Here is a 26148-nt window from a genome sequence, read left to right on the forward strand (position 1 = left end):
CAGCCTCAGGCGTGGCGACTACCCCAGCTGGGGATGCTGGCTGCCAAGTCTTACCCTCTCAAGAGAACAGGAATCAAACTCAGCACAGCATCCTCCTTTCTAGTCACTGGTCCTGCTCAATAGGGGGATTTGAATTTTATTTTTTAAAAAATACAGGCACAGAAAAAAGACTAGAAGGAAACAGATCCAAATGTTAACTTTGTCTTTGGGTGAAGGGACTTTGGGTGATTTTCATTTCCTTCCTTATTGTGTCTGTGTTTTCTATTTTGGATGATACTTTTCCAAGTCGAGAAACAATAATTTGTGGAAGTCTCCTGTATCTGTGCCTTGTTCTCTGGCCCACGACCCTGCACATCTTATCCTAGAGTTGCCAGAATATGTCCCTCCACTTGGCCTGGAGCTGCCCATGAGGCTACATAGAGCTCTCCTATCATGAAGGTCTTTGAGGCTTTCTGTTCCCAAGAAATTCTGGTCTGACTTCCTCTGCCTTCTCATCGAGCCCCAGACCCCTCCCTGCCCAGATTAGGTCAGCATTCAAGCCCCAAGTCCAGCCTATGACAAAGCCCAAAGCTCCAGCCCATCTCTGCTGCCCTCTGCCCTCAAGAGACTCCCGCCAGTGTCTGGGCCCTTCCTAGTAACTTCACCCAGCCACTCACCCCCTGCTCTTCTCCTCCTGATTGATTAAAATCCGGCCTAATCTCCCAGGTGTAACCCAAGCCCTCTTCCACAAGCTTTCCAGGGCTCCGCAGATTTCCCCCACCCCTGTACGGCTGCAGGGCTTATGTGTGCCTGGCGCTCAGCACGGGAACCTTGCCTTCTGCCTCACCCATGTCTCTCCAGGGTTTGGCACAGGCGAGTTCCCTGAGCCAGCCTACTTCACAGGGATGAACAGAAGCTCTCCCTATCCTTTGCAAGTAGAAGCCCCCTCCCTGGCCCCCTCAAGAAATCTCCCCCTCTCAGTGGATTCACCAAAGCCCTGCGGATCCTGCACTGTGAAGGAGAAGCCCTCCCCAGGGGCATCCGGACAGCTGCAGCCAGGCCCTGCGTGACATTGCTGAGCCGCAGCCCCACAGCCTGTGCCAGCTGCCCATGCCCGGCTCAAAGACCCTGAGCCAGAGTGGCCCCGCCACCACCTGTGTCTCCACTCAGAGGCGAGAAGTAAGGGACATGGATGGAAAGTGTAAAAGCCATTCCCACAACAGCTGCCAGGAACAAGGCGAGGAATGGAGTGAAAATGTATATTCACAGCTGGCACCCAGTTCCGCTTAGGAAAATACCTTGCTTGAGTGGACACCTGTTGTTTTTGCCTGCCCAGCAGCCAGGCCTGGCTTCTGGGAACAGCTTCTCAAATCTTCCTTAGGGGGCTCTTCTTTTCCCACTCCTAGTGTGCAGTGTTCAGGTACCCTCTGGCCATCCCCAAAGGGGTCCTTGTGGACCTTGCCTCAGCCATCGGAGGTACAGCTGCAGGTCTAAGGATGGCTTGTACCCCAGCTGAGGCCAATAAGAACCTGGCCTTAGATTCTGGCAGGAATCCTGGAAGAGATGACCTCGTTCTGCTGGGCTTCCTGAGCTGGTGAATGCAAGCTGGTGGCCATTTTGCCCCTTTTAGAAAGTAGCTGCCTAAGGATACAGCCATCCCATGGGGCCAATGGATAGAGAGCAAGGGAAAGGGAGAACAAAAGAGGGAACGGGAAGGGAGAAGGGGAGTGCAAGGGGGGGGGAGAGTGAGAGCAAGTGAGCAAGATCATCTCAGCTCTGGGGTCCAGCTGTGTCTGAAACAGCTGGGTCCAGCTGTGTGAGCCAAAAAATGTCCCTTTTGTGCTTAAGCTTGTTTGAGTTGGGGTTCCATCATTTGTTACCAAGAGAGTCTTCAGGAATGTGCCTGACAAACTTGGGGGTGAGGTATGAGCCTAAGGACATGGGCCTGGGGGCAGTCAAGGTTACAAAATATCTAAACTGGTCTGCAGTGCCCCCACTAGTTTTCAGGGCAGAGGGCAGGGAGAAGGCTTGTGGGAAAGAAGCTGGCCTGAGGCCAAGGCCCTGGCCCTAACCCTGCAACAGCACAGGGAACTCTTGGAAAGGGACTTCCTAAGGTGGGACATTGGCTTTCTACTGCTGTAATGCAAGTGCTCATCTCCCCAAACCTTCAGTGAGCCTCTCTCCACACCCTGCTGTATGCGGATGTTTGATGCAAATTATGGAATATATTGGATCTCACATTGGATCAAAGGCGTGCAGAATAGATTTGCCTCAAGCATGACAGTGATGTGACACAGTCAAAGATGACTTCCGGAATCCTGAGAAATCCCAGGGAGGATGCTGGGCTTTCCAAAATCCAAGTTTAGAATACTGAGGACCACACCCCACACCCCAAACACTTCTCCTTAGAATGAATATAGCAAGCCTCAGCATACACAAATCTCAGAGTGAACGGAAATGGCTCTGCAGGCCCAAGGGTGGGGTCTGAGTAGCGGGGGCGCTGAGGAAGACAGGCAGTCACAGAGCCAGGACAGGGTCAACCCTGAGCGTGAGTGAGCCCAGGAAACGGAAAGAGAGCAACACAGCCACCCACACAACTAAAATCGACCCACCCGGGTCTCCATGCTGCAGGAAGTCACTGTCTAGGTCTCCCAAGACACATTTTCAGGGGAAGGTTCCAGGCAGCAAGAGCAGCCCTAGGAAACTTTAATATACAATGGAATCTGGGTTAAGCACTATCTTCTCCAAGAGTTGAGCTCACAGGACATTCCCCAGAAACCTCTGGAGAGGTGGGGAGGAAAGTTTCTGGAGGTCTTTGGATGAAGAAAACAAAAAAGTGGCCTTGATTTTCAAGGCAAAATTACACAGGAAGAAAAAAATGTTTTTAATCTAATTAAGAGCGATCTTTTCACCTTCATCACAACATCGCGGAAATGTGCCAGTTCTTAACTTCACACAATAATCAAAGCAATTAGTGAGGGAGAAGCCTTGGAAACCGGTGCAGATGTTCTCAGAATGTTTAATGGGGAAATGAGTTGCAGGCCTCATTCTCAGCATCCGGCTCCAGGCCCTGGCTACCAAATCCAGACATCTGCTGGGGCCCCACCCCCAGGCCCCGAGGGCGCGGGCTTGAGAAACACAGGTCCCTTCCCAGGCCACCTCCCAGCCAGGCCAGAACTGGGGCCGAGAGGCTCCCCATAGCTTCTCAAATTGGAGCCTGGACACAGAGCCACCCCAGAACTAGGGGGAGGCTCAACATCAAAATTATGTTAACAACTGATGTCAAAAGTAATCAACTCAGCTTGGCTCCCCCACTGCTGCTGGCTGCAGGAGGGCTGTGAGTAGGAGGAGAGCAAGCGGCCCCAGGGGGACCCTCAGCTATGACCCCCTCAGCCTGAACACTACTTCAAGAAAAGATGTGGTGGCATCTGTCTGGTATGGTCCTGTGGGCTCCATTCCAATGCTAATGGACTCTTAAGGGGCCCAGGAATCAAAATGGTCAACACTTGAGGAATTTCCAGTAATCAGAGAAAACGTATAGAAACGAGGATGATGCTTACTTAGGAAATGGCCTATTACAGGGAACAGAGGGCCACATGGCTAATGTCAGCGAGCTGTGGGAGAGACAGAGACCCCAGGTGGGGCAGGCAGATCAGCAAATCTTGGAGGACCTGCTATATGGCAGGCACTGGAGACATGGAGGTAAAGAACACAATATCCATGTTCTCAGGGACACACTCACATGCCCTTAGCATTCACATTCTTCACACTGACAGCTTCTTAATGCAAGCCCACCAGATACTTTCATAAGCACTACCTCTGACTTCAGGGACTTGCTTAGCTGCACACAGGGCAGGCCAAAAGGAATGGAAAGTGAGCCACCACCGGGGCAGCACTCACTAGTGACAGATAAATACCCCAGCTCTCTCAGCCGCTTGTAGAACTCTGAGGAGTGTTCTGTGCAGCTTCCCAGCTGCCCACCATGAAGCTCTTTCTCAATAAGTGACCAGCACAGCTTAATTCCTGAATTAAGCTGTGTGTGCTGTGAGACTGACACAAGACAGGGTGACAGGAAGCTGCTGGAACATTCGAGTATGGAAGCAGCAGGATCCACTGTACAATTAAAGAACTCCCTTGAGCTGTTACGTGAAGAATGGAGTAGAGGAAGTAAGAGTGGAAAGCAAGAGACCAGTAATGAGGTAAGGACAATAATGTAAGCAGAGGAATGGTGGTGGTTTTAACCAGGGAGATAGCTGGAGAGACGGGGTGTGGGCAAATCCAGAGAGTTGATAAGACATACTGATAGATTAGATAGGGGCACTAAGAAAAAAGGATAATTTAAAAAATTAGACTTTCAGCCAGGCTTGGAGAAAAATAGTATGCTGCTCCTCATCCCCTCTGACTTTAAATCATCTCACTTATCCTCCCCTAAAAGCATAAAATCAGTAAGTGCAAATAAAACCACATGACCCATGCTGTTAGCAGTATTAGGAGAAAGAATACCTTCAAATTGCCTGTGGGTAGCAAAGTGAACCAAATTCCAATAGCATTCTAGTCCCCTGCCCAGCACTGCAAAACTGCATACAGAATCAGAGAAGAGGCTTAAAATGCTTTGTCAAAAAGTTTGAAGGTAGTTAGCAACATCAGCAAAAATAGAGTAAGTACCTCTGAGGAGCCTTCTTGCCTTCACAGACATCCTAAGCACTAAGCAACCTAAGCCACTGATGAACTTGCAGATACCACTGATGTTGATTATAGTCTAATTAATTGTAGAGACACCACACTTCTGCACCGAACCAGAACCAAAGCCAAAGCACCCTACCCAAATGATACTACAGACGCATGTACAGGAAAAGTCCTTACTAAGGCTACTCCATAAAATTGGAAGTCTCTGTTATTCCAGATATGCAGACATCAACTTGGGGACACAAAAAACTTGGGGGGAAAAAAAACAAGAAAACATGACTTGCCAAAAGAACACAATAATTCTCCAATAATAGACTCCAAAGTAAAGGAAATCTTAAGGAAACCCAATGAGGTAAAAGAGAACACAAATAGACAATACAAAGATATCAGGAAAACAATTCATTATCTAAATGGGAAATCCAGCAGAGTTAGATATAAAAAAGAACCAAACAAAAATCCTGGAGGTGATAAATTAAATGAATGAAATAAAAAATACAATTGAAAGCTTCAAAAGCAGGCTAAGTCAAGCAGAAGAAATAATTTCTAAATTTGAAGACAGGTGTTTTGCAATAAACCAGGCAGATTTAAAAAATAACAATAAAAAAGAATGAAGAATGCCTGTGTGACATATGAGACACTATTAAGCTAACAATATTTCACATTTTGGGAGTTCCAGAAGAAGTGCTGGGATAAGGACCAGAAAATCTATTTAAGAAGATAATACCTGAAAACTGCCAAAGTTTGGGAGAGAAAGAGACTAACAGATAAAGGAAGCTCACAAATCCCTAAATAGATTCAACCCTAAAAGGGCCTCTCTGAGGCACATTTTCATCAAACTGTCAAAAATCAAAGAATTTAAAAAACACCAAGAGAGAAGCATGAAGTCACATATAAGGGAATCAACAGCAGATTAACAGATTTTTCAGCAGAAACCTAGTCCAGGAAGGAACTGAATGCCATATTCAAAGTGCTGCAAGGTGGGGAAAAGCTCACAAAATTGCTGGCCACAAATACTATACCCAGCAAAGCTATCCTTCAGAAATGAAGAAGAATGAAGGAAGAAATTTTGCTTCCCTCAGACAAGCAAAAACTGAGGGAATTCATTACTACTAAATCAGCCCCACAAGAAATGCTTAAGGGAGTACTACATCTGGAAGTAGGAGGATGGTATCTACCATAATGAAAATACAAAAGCATAAAACTCACTAGTAGAGCAGATACACAAATGAGAAAGGAAAAGGAATAAAAGATAATCACTACAGAAAACCAAAAAATTGCAAAGAAAAACAATGAAACAAAAGTATACAAATCAATCAGAAAACAATAAAATGACAGGAGTAAGTCCTCACCTATTGATAACAATCTTGAATGTAGGTAATTTAAATTTCCCAAATGAAAGATAGATACTGGCTAAATGAATTAAAAAAATAAAACCCAATTACATGCTGCCTATAAGAAACTGACTTCACCTGTAAAGACACCCATACACTGTAAGGGAATGGATAGAAAAAGATATTCCACACAAACAGACACCAAAAGCATGCAGGAGTAGATAGACAAAAAATACTGAGTCAAAAAAAAAAAAAAAAAAAGAAAAGAAAAAGAAAAAAGAGACAAAGAAGGTCATTATGTAATTATAAATGGATCAATTCAGCAAGAAGATATAACAATTATATATGCAACCAACAACACTGGAGTACCCAGGTATATTAAACAAATATTATTAGTGCTAAAGAGATAGACCCCAATACAATAATAGTTAGGGATGGCAACATTCCATATTCAGCATTGGACAATTCATTTGGATGGAAAAATATCAACAAGGAAATATTGGATTTAAACTGCATAGATCAAATGGACCTAACAAATTTACACATTTCATCCACAGATGCAGAATACACATTCTTTGTTAGCACACAGCACATTCTCCAGGATATACCATATATTAGGACACAAAACAGGTCTCAATAATTTTTAAAAATCAAAGTCTTATCAAGTATCTTCTCAGATCACAATGAAATAAAACTAGAAATCAATAACAAGATGAACTTCTGAAGTTGAACAGATACATGGAAATCAAACTACATGTTCCTGAATGACCACTGTGTCAATGAAGAAATTGATTTAAAAAATTTAAAAACTCTTTGAAACAAATGAAAATAGAAACACAGCATACAAAAATGTATAGGGTACAACAAAAGAAGTGCTATGAGGAACATTTATTTCAATAAACACCCACATCAATAAGGTAGAAAGTTTTTAAACAAATAACCCAATAAATGCATCTCAAGGAACTAGAAAAGCAAGAACAAATCAAACCTAAAATTAGAAGGAAATAAATAGTAAAGATCAGAGCAGATCTAAATGAAATAGAGATAAAAGATAAAAAAGACAAAAGATCAATGAAATGAGGCCTCCCCGCCCCGACCCCCTGAGACACGGTCTCACTCTATCACCCAGGCTAGAGCGCAGTGGTGTGATCTTGGCTCACTGTAGCCTCCGCTTCCTGGGCTCAGACAATCCTCCTGCCTCAGCTTCTGAGTAGATGTGCAGCACCACACCTGGCTAATTTTTTTTTTTTTTTTTTTTTTTTTTGGTAGAGATGGGGGTTTGCCATGTTGCTCAGGCTGGTCTCAAACTCCTGGACTCAAGCGATCGGCCTGCCTTGGCCTTCCAAAGTGCTGGGTTTACAGGTGTGAGCCAACAAACCCAGCCAAAAAGTTGATTTTTTGAAAAGAGAAAATCAATAAACCATTAGCTAGACTAACCAAGAAGACCCAATAAATAAAATTGGAAATGAAAAAGGAGACTTACAATGGACACCATAGAAATACAAAAGATTATTAGAGACTATTATGAACAACTGTATGTCAACAATTAGAAAACCTAGAGGAAACAGATAAATTCCTGGACATATATAACCTCCCAAGATTGAACCAGGAAGAAAAAAAAATCTGAACAGAGCAATAACAAGGAATGAGATTAAATCAGTAATAAAGTCTCCCAGTAAAGAAAACCTCAGTATTGCATGGGTTTACTACTGAATTCTACCAAACTTTTAAAGAACTAGCATGAATTCTTCTCAGACAATTCCAAAAGACTGAAGAGAAAGGAATTCTCCCTAACTCATTCTGTGAGGCAAGCAGTATCCTGATACCAAAACCAGATAAGGACACAACAACAGCAAAAAAGAAAACTACAGGCCAATCTCCCTGATGAACATAGATGCAGAATCCTCAGAAACAAAACACACACACAGACACACAAACTAGCAATCTGAATCCAATCGCTCATCAAAAAGATAATACACCATAATCAAGTGGGATTTATCCCAGGGATTCAAGGATGGTTCAACATATACAAATCAATAAATGTGATACATCACATTAACAGAAGGAAGGACAAAAAAATACATGATCATCTCAATAGATGCAGAAAAAGCATATGATAAAATTCAAAATCTCTTCATGATTAAAAAAAAGCTCAATACATAATGTCTAGAAGGAACATAACTCAATGAAGGTCATATATGACAAACCCACAGCTACCTGGGGAAAAGCTAAACACCTTCTCTCTTAGAACTAGAACAAGACAAGGATGCCCACTTTCACCATTCTTATTCAGCAGAGTAAGAAAAGTCCTCACCAGAACAATTAGGCAAGTAAAAGAAAAAGGGTAGCTAAGTTGCAAAAGAGAATGTCTTATTGTCCTTTGCAGATGGCAATCTTATACATAGAAAAATCTAAAGATTCCACCAAAATCTTTTAGAACTGGTAAAGGAATTCAGTAAAGTTGCAGGATAAAAAAATCAACAAACAAAAATCAGCAGGCGTGGACGTGATGGCTCATGCTTGTAATTTGAGCACTTTGAAAGGATGAGGCAGGTGGATTGCTTGAGTGCAGGAGTTTGAGACTGTCCTGGGCAACATGGCAAAACCTCATCTGTACAAAAATGAGCTGGGCGTGGTGGCCTGCACCTGAAGTTCAGCTACTCGGGAGGCTGAGATGGGAGGATCGCTTGAACTTCAGAGGTGAAGGTTGCAGTGAGCAGAAATTCCACCATTGCACCCAGCCTGGGCAACAGAGTGAGACCCTGTCTCCACTCCCCCACCCCCCTAAAAAATCAGTAGCATAATTAGCCAAAAGAGAAATCAAGAAAGCAATCCCATTTGCAATAGCTACAAGAAAAAAAAAAAGCAAAGCTTAACCAAGGAAGTGAAAGATTTCCACAATGAAAACTATAAAATACTGATGACAGTAATTGAAGAGGCTACAAAATTTTTTGAGACATCCCATGCTCATGGATTGAAAGAATAATGTTAAAATGATCATATTTACCCATAGCAATATACAGATGCTATGAAATCCCTATCCAGATATCAGCAGGGGCTTCAAGATGGCTGACTAGAGGCATCTGGCACTCACCTCCTCCACAAAGAACAAAAATAGCAAGTGGGTAACCACAGTTTATATAGATTGCCTCTGAGAGAATGCTGGAATTCAACTGAGAAGTAATAAGAAAAACCCAATGCAAGGGATAAGAGGGGAGTCAGGCAGTCTGCTTCTATGGGACTGGCTGGGAGCATGAAGAGACTCCTCGATGTGCAGAAAGGTAAGTAAGGTGAGCCCCCAGTGGTCCACACTCCCACAGCAGACTCCTGAAATCCTAGTCAGAGGACCCGGTGACCCATAGATGCCTTGAGGCTACCTACAGACTGTGAAATGGCAATGAACAACTCCCAGAGAGGGAGATCACCCTGAATCCTCAGGCAATTCACACATCCCCTGAATCCTCAGGCAACTTCAGGAAAGTCCCATTTTGATAGACCAACCCCCACCAGGCTGCATCTGCTATGGGCCCCACATCCCTGTATCTCATCCCTGGAGCCCCATGGACATCCCTTACACAAAGCTGGGTGCCACTCCTGACTGCTGCCTCCAGGCCAAAGCATGAGCTATTGGCAATACTCTGCTACCTCTGAAGCAAGGCTGCCATGAGGAAAGGTGACCCTGCCCATAGTCACCACCTGGGGCCGAAGCATGCATTGCCCAACTGCCTGTTTATAGCTGCTGCCACTGAAAGCAATCCCACCCAACTTCCCCAGGAGTACGGCTGCAATAGAGTTGCTGCTGCCCCCACATGAGCATTCAGCAGGGTATACAGGGATCATCCTGTGCCTGCCTACCACAGTCAGTACATTCTTGCATTACTGAAGGGGCTCAGGACAGGTCCACCTGGCCTGGTCCCACCCTCTTTTCTCCCAGTGCCAGCGCATACCATCTCTGGGCCTAGGGATTGCCCTGCCCTATCCAGTATTGTTGGCACCTGAGCACTCCTGGGGGCTTGAGGACTGCCCTACCCAACTGACCATTACCACCACAACTGGCATTCACTTGAATTTGCCACCTGTGGGCCTTGGGACAAGCTCATCCAGCTTATCCCAGCCATCCCAATACCAGCATGGACACCTTGGGAGGCAGAAGATTGTTCTGCCACTGCTACTGCCATTACCCAAGCCATACCTGCTGCTCAGAGCTCAAGGACCTACCCACCCTGTGGCCCAGCTCTGCCATCATTGGCACCTGAGCAAGTTGCCTGGAGGCCCAAAGTTGGTCTCCCTGGACCTGCTAACACTGGTGCCAGCATACACTACCACTGGGCCCAAGGATAAGCATTCGGGGCCAGCCACTGCTGCCACTGGGGCCTGAGGACTGGCCCACCTGGTGTCCCTATCCCCAGCCAGACTTTACCACAGCCTCCACCAACAACTGCATCCTAAACTACAGAGGAACTCCCAGACACTACTGGTGCTGTTTACAGCTGAAAAAAAAAATCCATGGAGATCACACTACTGCAGGCACCCAGAATCAAAACCAAAGTGCCCTGCCCAAAGAACACCATAGATATATCTTCAGGAACAAGACTCTCTCAGGAAAGACAGATCAAAAAATTGGAAGAAGCTACTGTTACACCAGATGTGCAGATACCAATGTAAGCACACAAGAAACATGAAAAGGCAAGAAAACATGACACCTCCTAAGGAATGCAATAATTCTCCAACAGATTCCAGTGAAAAAGAAATTGATGAAACCTTGAAAAATTCAATATAATATTAAAGAAGTTCTGATAGACTATACAAAGAAATCAGAAAAAACAATTCAGGGTATGAATGAGAAATTTGTCCAAGAGATAGATATAAAAAGAACCAAACAGATATTCTGGAATTGAATAATAAATTGAATGAAGTAAAAAACACATTTGAAAGCTTCAATAACAGACCACACGAAGCAGAAGAAAGAATTTCACACCTTGAAGATAAGTCTTTTGAAATGACTCAGACAAAAGTAAAGAAAAAATAGAAAAGAATGAACAAAGGCTATGTGACTATAGGATGCCATAAGGTGACACCTTCAGTGTCCCAGAAGGTGAAGAGCAAACTAAAAGATTATAAAACCTATTTAATGAAATAATACTTGAACACTTCCCAATCTCCCAAGAGATTTAGATCCAAATATAGGAATCTCAGAACCCCAAATAGATACAATTCAGAAAGGTCTTTTCCACAGCACATTATAGCAAATTGCCCATCCCAAGACAAAGAGAGAATCATAAAACCAGCAAAAAAAGAGGTTGTAGACACTTACAAGGGAACAATCTGCAGACTAACAGAGTTTTCAGCAGAAACTTTACAGGCCAGGTGGATGGGATTATATATGCAGAGTGCTGAAAGAAAAAACAAAACCCAAAACCTGCCAGCCAGGAATACTGTACTTAGCAAAGTTATATTCGTCAGAAATGAAGGAGAAATAAAGTATTTCCCTCAAAAGTAAAAGCTGAGGGAATTAATAGCCACGACACTGGCACTACAAGAAATGCTTAAGGGAGTCTTACAGGAAGAAGTGAAAGGACAACTTCATGAAAGCACACAAAAATCAGAAATCAATTAATGACAGGAATAAGCCCTCATATATCAACAATAACCCTGCATATAAATGGATTAAACTTTCTACTTAAAAGACAGACTGGCTGAATGGACTTAAAAACATGACCCAGCTAAATGCTGTCTATAAGAAACTCATCTCACCTGTAAAGACACATATAGTTGAAAGGAATGGGAAAAGATATTACATGCAAAAGGAAACAAAAACCAAATAGGAGTAGCTACACTTATGTCAGATAAAACAAAGGTTAAGATAAAAACACTAAAAAGAGACGAAGTCATTATATAGTGACAAAGGGATCAATTGACCAAGAGGATATAACAATTCTAAACATATATGCATCCAACACCAAAGCACCCAGATATATAACGCAAACATCAAATCTGAAGGGAAAGGTAGACTTCAACACAATAATCTTGGGAACTTCAATTCCCAAGTGAAGTTGTCCAGTATTAGATCATCTAGACAAAAAATTAACAAAGAAACACTGGATTTAAACTGCACTTTATGCCAAATGGACCTAACAGACATTTACAGACCAGTTCATAAAACAGCTGCAGAATATATACTCTTCTCATCAGTACATGGAACATTCTCCAGGATACATTATATGTTAGGCCACTAAGTATGATTTTAAATATATTTTTTAAATCGGATTTGTATCACATATCTTCTCAGACCACAATAGCATAAAACTATAAATAAATAGGAGGAGCATTCAAAACTGTATAAATAAATGGAAATTAACATGTTCCTGAATGACCATTGGGTCAAAGAAGAAATTAAGGCAGAAATAAAAAATTTACTGAAACAAGTGAAAATAGAAGCACAACATTCTGAAACTTAAGGGATACTGCAAAAGCAATGCTAAGAGGAAAGTTTATTGTAATAAATGCCTCCATCAAAAAAGGTAGAAAAGATCTTAAATAATTTAATGATGCACCTGAAGGAACCAGAAAAGCAAGAATAAACCATACTAAACATAAAATTAGTAGAAGGAAAGAAATAACAAAGATCAGAGCAGAACTAAATAAGAAACTAAATAAATATAAAGGATCAATGAAATGCAAAATCGGTTTTTGAAAATAAACAAAATAACCAGTGGCTAAACTATCCAAGAAGAAAAGAGAGAAGACCTACATGAATAAAATCAAAAATGAAAAAGGGGATATTACAACTGATACCATGAAATACAAAAGATCAAAACTTTTCAGTCTGATCAATAAATTGATTATAGTTATAGGATTTAAAAATCAGTCTCATTTCTATATACCAATAAAGAACCAGCTGAGAAAGAAATCAAGAAGTCATTATCTTTTACAACCACTACAAAAAATCTAGGAATGAGTTTAACCAAAGAGGTGAGAAACCTCTAACAAGGAATACTACAAAAGTCTGATGAAAGAAATTGAAGAGAACACACAAAAAACGTCCCATGCTCATGGATTGGGAGAATTAACAAAATGACCATACTACCCAAAGCAATCTACAGATTCAATGCAGTCTCTCTCAAAATACCAATGCCATTTTTCATGGAAATAGAAAAAATACTAAAATTCAGATGGAACCAAAAAAGAGCTGGAATAGCCACAGCAATTCTGAGCAAAAATAAAAAAGTTGGATGCATCACACTGCCTGATTTAAAAATATAAGCCTATAGCATCAAAAGCAGCACAGTATTGGAATAAAAACTGATAGACCAATGGAACAGAGTAGAACGTGGAAATAAATCCATGTATTTACAGCCAACTGATTTTTGACAAAGGTGCCAAGAACATACACTGGGGAAAGAGCACCCTCTTCACTTAATGGAGCTGGGAAAATTAGATATCCATGTGAAACATGAAACTGTTTCTATCTCTTGCTATACTAAAATCAACTCAAGATGGGTTAAAGACTTAAACATGAGGCATGAAACTACAACACCACTATTAATAGAAGGAGACATTGGGGAAACACTTTAGGACATTGGTCTAGGGAAAGATTTTATGGATAAGACCTCAAAAACACAGACAAAAACAAAAATAGACAAATGGGACTATATTAAATGATAAAGCTTGTACACAACAAGGGAAACAATCACCAGAGTGAAGAGACCGCCTGTTGAATGGGAGAAAATATTTGCAAACTACTCATCTGACAAGGTACTAACACCCAGAATATACTAGGAACTCCAATAACTCAATAGTAAACAACCAATTAATTCCAATAAAAAGTGAGCAAAAGACATGGATATTCTCAAAAGAAAACAGACAAGTAGCCAACAGGCATATGAAAAAAAAAATGCCCAACATCAGTAATTATCAGGGAAATGTGAGTCAAAACCAGTGAGAATGGCTATTTTAAAAAGACAGAAAACAACCAATGCTGGAGAGGATGTGAAGGGAACTCTTATACACTGTTGGTGGGAATGTAAATTAATACTATAGAAAACAGTTTGATTTCTGAAAAACCTAAAAAGAGAAATATGACATAATCCAGCAATCTCACTACTGGATATTTATCTAAAGGAAAAGATATCAGTATACTAAAAATATACCCGCATCCCCGTGTTTATTGCAGCACTATTCACAACAGCAAAGATATGGACTCAGGAACTTAAGTGTACATCAGTGGATAAATGGAAAAAGAAAATGAGGTAAATATATACAATGGAATACTAATTGACCAAAGAAGAATGAAATCATGTCGTTTGCAGCAACATGAATGGAGCTGGAGGTCATTATGTTAAGCCAGGCACAGAAAGATAATTATATTATCATATGTGGGAGCTATAAAAGTTGATCTCATGGAGGTAGAGAGTAAAAGGATAGATACCAAAGGCTGTGAAAGGTATGTTTGGGGGGTGAAGAGAGGTTGGTTAGTGGGTAAAAATACACAGCTGGTTAGAATAAATAATTTATAATGTTTGATAAGAGTCAGTTGAATAGATTTAACAATGTAATGTATATTTCAAAATGAAAAAGAGGATTTGAAATGTTCCTAACATATAGAGATGATAAATTGAGGGTGATGGATCCTCTGACTTGATCATTACACATTCGATGCATGTAACAATAGCACATGTACCCCATAAGTATTATGCATCAGTCAAAAAAAAAAGGAAATCCCAGTGCTTTGGGAGGCCAAGGCAGAAGGATCGCTTGAGCCCAGGAATTCAAGACCAGACTGGGCAACAATACACGACCCTGTCTCTACAAAAAATTAAAAAGTTATCCAGGCATGGTGGTGCATGCCTGTAGACCCAGCTACTTGAGGGGTCAAGGATGGAGGATGACTTGAGCCTGGGAGTTAAAGACTGCAGTAAGTGGGGTGGTTCCAAGATGGCTGAATAGGAACAGCTCCAGTCTGCAGCTCCCAGCATGAGTGATGCAGAAGACAGGTGATTTCTGCATTTCCAACTGAAGTACCAGGTTCAGCTCACTGGGGCTCGTCGGACAGTGGGGACAGGACAGTGGGTGCAGCCCACTGAGTGTGAGCTGAAGCAGGATAAGGCATCGCCTCACCTGGGAAGTGCAAGGGGTCAGGGAATTCCCTTTCCTAGCCAACGGAAGGGGTGACAGACGGCACCTGGAAAATCGGATCACTCCCACCCTAACACTGTGCTTCTCCAATGGTCTTAGCAAACGGCACACCAGGAGATTATATCCTGTGCCTGGCTCGGAGGGTCCCACGCCCATGGAGCCTCACTCATTGCTAGCACAGCAGTCTGAGATCGAACTGCAAGGCGGCAGCAAGCCTGGGGGAGCCTGCCATTGCTGAGGCTTGAGTAGGTAAAGCGGCCAGGAAGCTCGAACTGGGTGGAGTCCACCGCAGCTCAAGGAGGCCTGCCTGCCTCTGTAGACTCCACCTCTGGGGACAGGGCATAGCCAAACAAAAGGCAGCAGAAACCTCTGCAGACTTAAATGTCCCTGTCTGACAGCTTTGAAGAGAGTAGTGGTTCTCCCAGCATGGAGTTTGAGATCTGAGAATGGACAGACTGCCTCCTCAAGTGGGTACCTGATCCCCAAGTAGCCTAACTGGGAGGTACCCCCCAGTAGGGGCAGACTGACACCGCACACGGCCGGGTACCCCTCTGAGACAAAGCTTCCAGAGGAACAATCAGGCAGCAACATTTGCTGTTCAGCAGTATTCACTGTTCTAAAGCCTCTGCTGCTGATACCCAGGCAAACAGGGTCTGGAGTGGACCTCCAGCAAACTCCAACAGACCTGCAGCTGAGGGTCCTGACTGTTAGAGGGAAAGCTAACAAACAGAAAGGACATCCACACCAAAACTCCATCTATACGTCACCATCATCAAAGACTAAAGGTAGATAAAACCACAAAGATGGGGATAAAACAGCAGAAAAGCTGAAAATTCTAAAAATCAGAGCACCTCTCCCCCTCCAAAGGAACGCAGCTGTTCACCAGCAATGGAACAAAGCTGGATGGAGAATGACTTTGACAAGTTGAGAGAAGAAGGCTTCAGACGATCAAACTTCTCCCAGCTAAAGGAGGAAGTTCAAACCCAATGCAAAGAAGCTAAAAACCTTGAAAAAAAATTAGATGAATGGCTAACTAGAATAACCAGTGTAGAGAAGTCCTTAAATGACCTGATGGAGCTGAAAACCATGGCACGAGAACTACGTGACAAATGCACAAGCTTCAGTAGCTGATTTGATCAACTGGAAGAAAGGGTATCAGTGATTGAAGATCAAATGAATGAAATGAAGTGAGAAGAGAAGTGTAGAGAAAAAAGAGTAAAAACAAATGAACAAAGCCTCCAAGAAATATGGGACTATGTGAAAAGACCAAATCTACATCTGATTGGTGTACCTGAAAGTGACAGGGAGAGTGGAACCAAGTTGGAAAACACTCTTCAGGATATTATCCAGGAGAACTTCCCCAATCTAGCAAGGCAGGCCAACATTCAAATTCAGGAAATACAGAGAACACCACAAAGATATTCCTCGAGAAGTGCAACTCCAAGACACATAATTGTCAGATTCACCAAAGTTGAAATGAAGGAAAAAATGTTAAGGGCAGCCAGAGAGAAAGGTCGGGTTACCCACAAAGGGAAACCCATCAGGCTAACAGCTGATCTCTTGGCAGAAACTCTACAAACCAGAAGGGAGTGGGGGCCAATATTCAACATTCTTAAAGAAAAGAATTTTCAACCCAGAATTTCATATCCAGCCAAACTAAGCTTCATGAGTGAAGAAGAAATAAAATCCTTTATAGACAAGCAAATGCTGAGAGATTTTGTAACCACCAGGCCTGCCCTACAAGAGCTCCTGAAGGAAGCACTAAACATGGAAAGGAATGACTGGTACCAGCCACTGCAAAAACATGCCAAATTGTAAAGACCATAGATGCTAGGAAGAAACTGCATCAACTAACAAGCAAAATAACCACCTAACATCATAATGACAGGATCAAATTCACACATAACAATATTAACCTTAAATGTAAATGGGCTAAATGCTCCAATTAAAAGACACAGACTGGCAAATTGGATAAAGAGTCAAGACCCATCAGTGTGCTGTATTCAGGAGACCTATCTCACGTGCAGAGACACACATAGGCTCAAAATAAAGGGATGGAGGAAGATCTACTAAGCAAATGGAAAACAAAAAAAGGCAGGGGTTGCAATCTTAGTCTCTGATAAAACAGACTTTAAACCAATAAAGATCAAAAGAGACAAAGAAGGCCATTACATAATGGTAAAGGGATCAATTCAACAAGAAGAGCTAACTATCTTAAATATATATGCACTCAATACAGGAGCACCCAGATTCATAAAGCAAGTCCTTAGAGATCTACAAAGAGACTTAGACTCCCACACAATAATAATGGGAGACTTTAACACCCCACTGTCAACATTAGACAAATCAACAAGACAGAAAGTTAACAAGGATATCCAGGAATTGAACTCAGCTCTGCACCAAGTGGACCTAATAGACATCTACAGAATGCTCCACCCCAAATCAACAGAATATATATTCTTCTCAGCATCACATTGCACTTATTCCAAAATTGACCACATAGTTGGAAATAAAGCACTCAGCAAATGTAAAAGAAAAGAACAAACTGTCTCTCAGACCACAGTGCAATCAAACTAGAACTCAGGATTAAGAAACTCACTCAAAACCGCTCAACTACGTGGAAACTGAACAACCTGCTCCTGAATGACTACTGGGTACATAACAAAATGAAGGCAGAAATAAAGATGTTCTTTGAACCCAGTGAGAACAAAGACACAACATACCAGAATTTCTGGGACACATTTAAAGCAGTGTGTAGAGGGAAATTTATAGCACTAAATGCCCACAAGAGAAAGCAGGAAAAATCTAAAATTGATGCCCTAACATCACAATTAAAAGAACTAGAGAAGCAAGAGCAAACACATTCAAAAGCTAGCAGAAGGCAAGAAATAACTAAGATCAGAGAAGAACTGAAGGAGATAGAGAGACAAAAAACTCTTCAAAAAATCAATGAATCCAGGAGCTAGTTTTTTGAAAAGACCAACAAAATTGATAGGCCTCTAGCAAGACTAATAAAGAAGAAAAGAGAGAAGAATCAAATAGGTGCAATAAAAAATGATAAAGGGGATATCACCACCGATCCCACAGAAATACAAACTACCATCAGAGAATACTATAAACACCTCTACGCAAATAAACTAGAAAATCTAGAAGAAATGGATAAATTCCTGAACACATACACCCTCCCAAGACTAAACCAGGAAGAAGTTGAATCCCTGAGTAGACCAATAACAGACTCTGAAATGTAGGCAATAATTAATAGTCTACCAACCAAAAAAAGTCCAGGACCAGATGGATTCACAGCCGAATTCTACCAGAGGTACAAGGAGGAGCTGGTACTATTCCTTCTTTAACTATTCTAAACGATAGAAAAAGAGGGAATCCTCTCTAACTCATTTTATGAGGCCAGCATCATCCTGATACCAAAGCCTTGCAGAGACACAACAACAAAAAGAATTTTAGACCAATATCCCTGATAAACATCATTGCAAAAATCCTCAATAAAATACTGGCAAACCGAATCCAGCAGCACATCAAAAAGCTTATCCACCATGATCAAGTGGTCTTCATCCCTGGGATGCAAGGCTGGTTCAACATATGCAAATCAATAAACGTAATCCAGCATATAAACAGAACCAAAGACAAAAACCACATGATTATCTCAATAGATGCAGAAAAGGCCTTTGACAAAATTCAACAGCCCTTCATGCTAAAAACTCTCAATAAATTAGGTATTGATGGGACGTATCTCAAAAATAATAAGAGCTGTTTATGACAAACCCACAGCCAATATCATACTGAATGGGCAAAAACTGGAAGCATTCCCTTTGAAAACTGGCACAAGACAGGGATGCCCTCTCTCACCACTCCTATTCAATATAGTGTTGGAAGTTCTGGCCAGGGCAGTCAGGCAGGAGAAGGAAATAAAGGATATTCAATTAGGAAAAGAGGAAGTCAAATTGTCCTTGTTTGCAGATGACATGATTGTATATTTAGAAAACCCCATCATCTCAGCCCAAAATCTCCTTAAGCTGATAAGCAACTTCAGCAAAGTCTCAGGATACAAAATCAATGTGCAAACATCAGAAGCATTCTTATACACCAATAACAGACAAACAGAGAGCCAAATCATGAGTGAACTCCCATTCACAATTGCTTCAAAGAGAATAAAATACCTAGGAATCCAACTTACAAGGGATGTGAAGGACCTCTTCAAGGAGAACTACAAACCACTGCTCAACAAAATAAGAGGATACAAACAAATGGAAGAACATTCCATGCTCATGGATAGGAAGAATCAGTATCGTGAAAATGGCCATACTGCCCAAGGTAATTTATAAATTCAATGCCATCCCCATCAAGCTACCAATGACTTTCTTCACAGAATTGGAAAAAAACTACTTTAAAGTTCATATGGAACCAAAAAAGAGCCCGCATTGCCAAGACAATCCTAAGCCAAAGGAACAAAGCTGGAGGCATCACACTACCTGACTTCAAAGTATACTACAAGGCTACAGTAACCAAAACAGCATGGTACTTGTACCAAAACAGAGATATAGACCAATGGAACAGAACAGAGCCCTCAGAAATAATACCACACATCTACAATCATCTGATCTTTGACAAACCTGACAGAAACAAGAAATGAGGAAAGGATTCCCTATTTAATAAATGGTGCTGGGAAAACTGGCTAGCCACATGTAGAAAGCTGAAACTGGATCCCTTCCTTACACCTTATACAAAAATTAATTCAAGATGGATTGAAGACTTAAATGTTAGACCTAAAACCATAAAAACCCTAGAAGAAAACCTAGGCAATATCATTCAGGACATAGGCATGGGCAAGGACTTCATGTCTAAAACACCAAAAGCAATGGCAACAAAAGCCAAAATTGACAAATGGGATCTAATTAAACTAAAGAGCTTCTGCACAGCAGAAGAAACTACTGACAGACTGAATAGGCAACCTACAGAATGGGAGAAAAATTTTGCAATCTACTCATCTGACAAAGGGCTAATATCCAGAATCTACAAAGAACTCAAACAAATTTCCAAGAAAAAAACAACCCCATCAAAAGTGGGTGAAGGATATGAACAGACACTTCTCAAAAGAAGACATTTATGCAGCCAAAAGACACATGTAAAAATGCTCATCATCACTGGCCATTGGAGAAATGCAAATCAAAACCACAATGAGATACCATCTCACACCAGTTAGAATGGCGATCATTAAAGTCAGGAAACAACAGGTGCTGGAGAGGATGTGGAGAAATAGGAACACTTTTACACTGTTGGTGGGACTGTAAACTAGTTCAACCATTGTAGAATACAGCGTGGTGATTCCTCAAGGATCTAGAACTAGAAATACCATTTGATCCAGCCATCCCATTACTGGGTATATACCCAAAGGATTATAAATCATGCTGCTATAAAGGCACATGCACACATATGTTTATTGCAGCACTATTCACAATAGCAAAGACTTGGAACCAACCCAAATGTCCATCAATGATAGACTGGATAAAGAAAATGTGGCACATATACACCATGGAATACTATGCAGCCATAAAAAAGGATGACTTCATGTCCTTTGTAGGGACATGGATGAAGCTGGAAACCATCATTCTCAGCAAACTATCGCAAGAATAAAAATCCAAACACCGCATGTTCTCACTCGTAGATGGGAATTAAACAATGAGAACACTTGGACATAGGAAGGGGAACATCACACACTGGGGCCTGTTGTGGGGTGGGGGCAGGGGGGAGGGAAAGCATTAGGAGATACACCTAAGGTAAATGACAAGGTAATGGGTGCAGCACACCAACAAGGCACATGCATACATATGTAACAAGCCTGCACATTGTGCACATGTACCCTAGAACTTAAAGTGTAATAAAAAAGAGAGAGAGGCTGGGCGTGGTGGCTCACGCTTGTAATCCCAGCACTTTGGGAGGCCGAGGCGGGCGGATCATGAGGTCAGGAGATCGAGACCACGGTGAAACCCCGTCTCTACTAAAAAATACAAAAAATTAGCCGGGCGTGGTGGCGGGCGCCTGTAGTCCCAGCTACTAGGAGAGGCTGAGGCAGGAGAATGGCGTGAACCCGGGAGGCGGAGCTTGCAGTGAGCCGAGATTGCGCCACTGCACTCCAGCCTGGGCGACAGAGCGAGACTCCGTCTCAAAAAAAAAAAAAAAAAAAAGAGAGAGAAAAGAGAAATCTAAAAAAAAAAATACCAATGGCATTCTTCACAGAAATAGAAAAAACACAATCCTTAAACTTGCATGGAACCACAAAAGATCACAAATAGGACAAACAATACTGAGCAGGCAGAATGAAGCTGGAGGCACTACACTGCCTGACATCAAAATATAGTTGGCTCTTCAACAACATAGATTTGAACTGTATAGGTTCACTTATATGTGGATTTTTCCCATAATCTAACAAGGATAGAATGCAGTATTCACAAAAGTGAAAACCATGTATACAGATGACTGACATTTTGTATATGCGCATTACATAGGGCTGACTCTGGGACTTGAATATACATGGCTTTTGGTATATACAGGGGGTCTCTGAAGCAATCCCCCTTGTATACAAAACAATGGTAACCAAATTAGCATGCAATGGGCATAAAACAGACATACAGACCAATGGAACAGAATAGAGAACCCAGAAGTAAATACATTTATTTACAGACAACTGGTTTTTGACAAAGGTGCCAAGAACACACTTCGGGGAAAGGACACCATGTTGAACACATCATGTTGGGAAAACAGGGTATCCATATGCAGAAGAATGAAACTAGACTATCTCTCAGTATATAAAAAAATCAACTCAAAATTGATTAGAGACTTAAACATGAGACCTGAAGCAAACAGTACTAGAAGAAAACAGAAGGGAAACCCTTCAGGATATGGGTCTAGGTGAAGATTTTATGGGTAGTACTTTATAAGCACAGGCAAAAAAAACAAAAATAGACAAATGGGACTATATCAGACTAAAAACCTACACATAAAAGGAAATAATAAACTATTAAGAGATGTCCTGTAGAATGGGAGAAAACATTCATCTGACAAGGGATTAATATCCAGAATATACAAGGAATTCAAACAATTCAACAGCAAAAAACACCAGATTATCTGGTTTAGAAATGTGCAAAATAGAACAACTGGCTAACAGGTATGTGAAAAAATGCTCAACATCTCTCATCACAGAAATGCAAGTCAAAGCCACAATGAGATATTATTTCACCTCAGTTAGAATGGCTGTTTTCAAAAAGACAAAAAATAACAAATGCTGGCAAGGATGCAGAGAAAAGGGAAATAATACACTATTTATGGGACTACAAATTAGTGAGTCATTATGGAAAATACTACGGTGTTTTGTCAAAAAAACTAAAAGTAGACTATCACACAGTTTGACAATCCACTACCGGGTATTGACTCAAAGGAAAGGAAATCAGTATATAAAAAAGACATTTGCATTCTCACGTTTATTGCAGTACTGTTCACAACAGTTAAGATATGGAATCAACTTAAATCTCCATCAGCAGATGAATGGAGAAAGAATGTGGTATGTATATACAATGGAATATTATTCAGTCATAATAAAGCATTAAGTCCTGTCATTCACAGCAACATGGATGAACTTGGAGAATATGTTAAATGAAATCAGGCACAGAAAGATGGAGGATTTTGACTGCTCACAAAACAGATAAATGATATTTGAGTTGATGAATATGCTAATTACCCTTATTTGATTATGACACATTATATATACATATCACAATATCACTGTGTATCCCATAAATATCTACAATTATTACATGTTGACTAAAAATAAAAGGACACAAAGAAAAAGACTCCTAGAAGAAAAACCCACAAGGAGCATCATAATGGTGAAAAGACTGAGAACTTTTCCTCTAAGATCAGGAATAAAGCAAGATGCCCACTTTAGCCATTATATTAAACATAGTAGTAGACTTTCTAGCCAAAGAGTGTGGAAAAGAAATAAAGGCATCATTTGGAAAGGAAGAATTAAAATAGTTTGTTCATAGATATGATCATATTTGTAGAAATCCCTGAAAACTCACCACAAAAACTGAATAAATTAATTCAGCAAAGTAGCAGGATAGTAAGTCAGTACACAAAATACAATTGCATTTCTTTTTTTTTTTTTTTTTTTTTGAGGCAGAGTCTTGCTCTGTCGCCCAGGCTGGAGTGCAGTGGTGTGATCTCGGCTCACTGCAAGCTCTGCCTCCTGGGTTCACACCATTCTCCTGCCTCAGCCTCCCAAGTAGCTGGGACTGCAGGCATATGCTGCCACGCCTGGCTAATTTTTTTTTTGTATTTTTAGTAGAGATGGGGTTTCACCATGTTAGCCAGGATGGTCTCAATCTCCTGACCTTGTGATCCACCTGCCTTGGCCTCCCAAAGTGCTGGGATTACAGGCGTGAGCCACCGCGCCCAGCCTTCAGTTGCATTTCTATACATTAATCACAAACAATCTGAAAGGGATATTATTAACACAACTCTATTTACACAACAGCATCAGGACACTCAGCCTTGGCCACCAAGGACCCTTTTAATGTTTGCCACTGCTGACCTCAGCTGATGGAGCTGCCAGAAGAGTATTCCGTTATATCCTCACCTTGTCTATAGCTGCTGCACCCTCCCTACTTAACACTCCATCAAGTGAGCAGATTTCAATTCATTGTAACAAGAAACAGAAAAACTAAGGAAACATAGCACCCACCAGAGAAATACAATAATTTTCAGGGACTGACTCCAAAGAAATTGGGATACATTAATTGCCTTACAGAAAATTAAAAACGACTGATTTAAGGAAGTTCAGTGTGCTATCAGAGAACAGGGAGACAACCTAATGAAATCATTAATACACAAAAGGAGACATTCAATAAAGAAATAGAAATCCTAAAAAAAAAACAAAACATTTTGGAGGTGAAGAATATAATGCATGAAATGAAAAGTGAAATAGAAAGCATCAGCAGCAGACTTGATCAAATCGAAGGAGGAATTCGTCAACTGGAGGATAAATTATTTGAAAATAACCAGTAGAGGAAAAAAATAATGAAAAGGTAACAAGTGAAGTTTACAGGATTTATGGGACACCATCAGGAGAGTTAATGTTCACATAGGATTTATAGAAGGAAAGGAGAGAGGTAAAGGGTAGAAAGTTAATTCAAAGAAATAATGGCTGAAAACTTCCCATATCTGGGGCTCTTCCCAGATTGATGGACATCTAGGTACATGAAGCTCAAAGAATTACAATTAGGTTCCATCTAAAAGAGATTTCACCTAGATATATTGCCATCAAACTGTAAAAAATGGAAGACAAGATAATTTTGAAAGCAGCAAGATAAATAAAGTTCTTACATCCACAGGAACCTCCATAAGGCTATCAGTGGATTTCTAAGCAAAAACTTTCCAGGCCAGGAAACAATAGGATTATATATTCAAAGTTCTGAAAGATAAAAAAACTGCCATCTAAGAATACTTTACACAGCAAAGCTGTCCTTCAGATATGAAACAGATACAAGACTTCCTCAGGTAAACAAAAGTTGAAGGAGTTTATCACCAACTACTCTTGCCTTACAAGAAATAAACCAATGGAACAGAATAGAAAGCACAGAAATAAACCCACACATTTATGGTCAACTAATCTTTGACAAAGACACCAAGAGTACACAATGGGGAAAGGGTACTCTCTTGAATAAATAGCACTGTGAAACCAGGATATCCACATGCAAAAAAATGAAATTGGAACCTTACCCTACACTGTACAGAAAAGTGAATAAGATTTAAACATATGACCTGAAACCATAAAACCTACAAAAGAAAACAGGGAAAATCTCCTTGCCATTGGGTTTTGTGATGATTTTTTAGATGTGACATCAAAAGCACAAGGAATAAAAAGCGAAAATAAATTACAACTACATCAAACAAAAAAGTGTCTGCACAACAAAGGAAACAACAAAATGAAAAGGCAGCACATGTAGCGGGAGAAAATATTTCCAACCATATATCTGATAAGCTATTAATATCCAATATATATAAGGAACTCATATAACTAAATAGCAAAAAAACTTAATAACCCAATAAATAACCTGTTAGGATGGACAAGGGACTGAATAGACATTTATTTAAAGAAGACATACAGATGGTCAACAGGTATATGAAAAGGTGCTTAACATCACTTATCAGGGAAATGCAAATCAAAACCACACTGAGATATCACCTCACAACTATTAGAATAGCTATTATCAAAAAGTCAAAAGATAGCAAGTGTTGGTGAGGATGTGGAGAAAAGGTGTCCCTTATACATTTTTGTTAGGAATGTAAATTGATACAGTCATTATGGAAAACACGATAGATCTTTACGAAATTAAAAATGGAACTGCTATATGATCCAGCAGTCTCAGTTCTCGGTATATCTAAGGAAAACAAAGTCAGTATCTTGAAGAGGTATCTGCACTCCCATGTTCATTGCAGTGTTATCGTAGTCAAGAAATGAACAATACAGTGTTCATAGGCATGGTGGCTTGTACCTGTAATCCCAGTACTTGGGGCTGGTCAAGGTGGAGGATAGCTTGAACACAGGAGTTTGAGACCAGCCTGGGAAACATAGTGATACCCTATCTCTACATAAAATTTTAAAAATTAGTTGGGCATGGGGATGCATGACTGTGGTTCCAGCTACTTGGGAGGCTGAGGCAGGAGGATCACTTGAGCCCAGGAGGTTGAGGCTACAGTGAACTGTGATTGTGCCACTGTACTCCTGCCTGGATGACAGATGGAGACCCTGTCTCAAAAAGAAAGAAAGGAAGAAAACTGTGTGTGTGTATCACCAAATTCCCAAATAAACACATCACATACACATACATACACACATATACACACACGCAATGACATATTCATCCTTTAAAAAGTAGGAAATCATGCAATTTGTGACAACATAGATGAACCTGGAGGATATTATGCTAAGTGAAATAGCCAG

The 26148-nt window shown here is 41.0% G+C and overlaps 2 protein-coding genes across 5 annotated transcripts in view; one reads left to right on the forward strand and one right to left on the reverse strand.

Annotated features, from left to right (window-relative positions):
• KCNQ1 (potassium voltage-gated channel subfamily Q member 1) overlaps nucleotides 1-26148 on the reverse strand; it is a 404394-nt gene that overhangs the window by 196148 nt on the left and 182098 nt on the right. The window lies entirely within an intron of this gene.
• Nucleotides 1-26148, forward strand: part of LOC129479150 (collagen alpha-2(IV) chain-like) — a 122155-nt gene that overhangs the window by 48269 nt on the left and 47738 nt on the right. The gene's annotated exons all lie outside the window — the stretch shown is intronic.

The sequence above is a fragment of the Symphalangus syndactylus genome, chromosome 1, assembly GCF_028878055.3.
Source record: "Symphalangus syndactylus isolate Jambi chromosome 1, NHGRI_mSymSyn1-v2.1_pri, whole genome shotgun sequence".
Lineage (NCBI taxonomy): Eukaryota > Metazoa > Chordata > Mammalia > Primates > Hylobatidae > Symphalangus > Symphalangus syndactylus.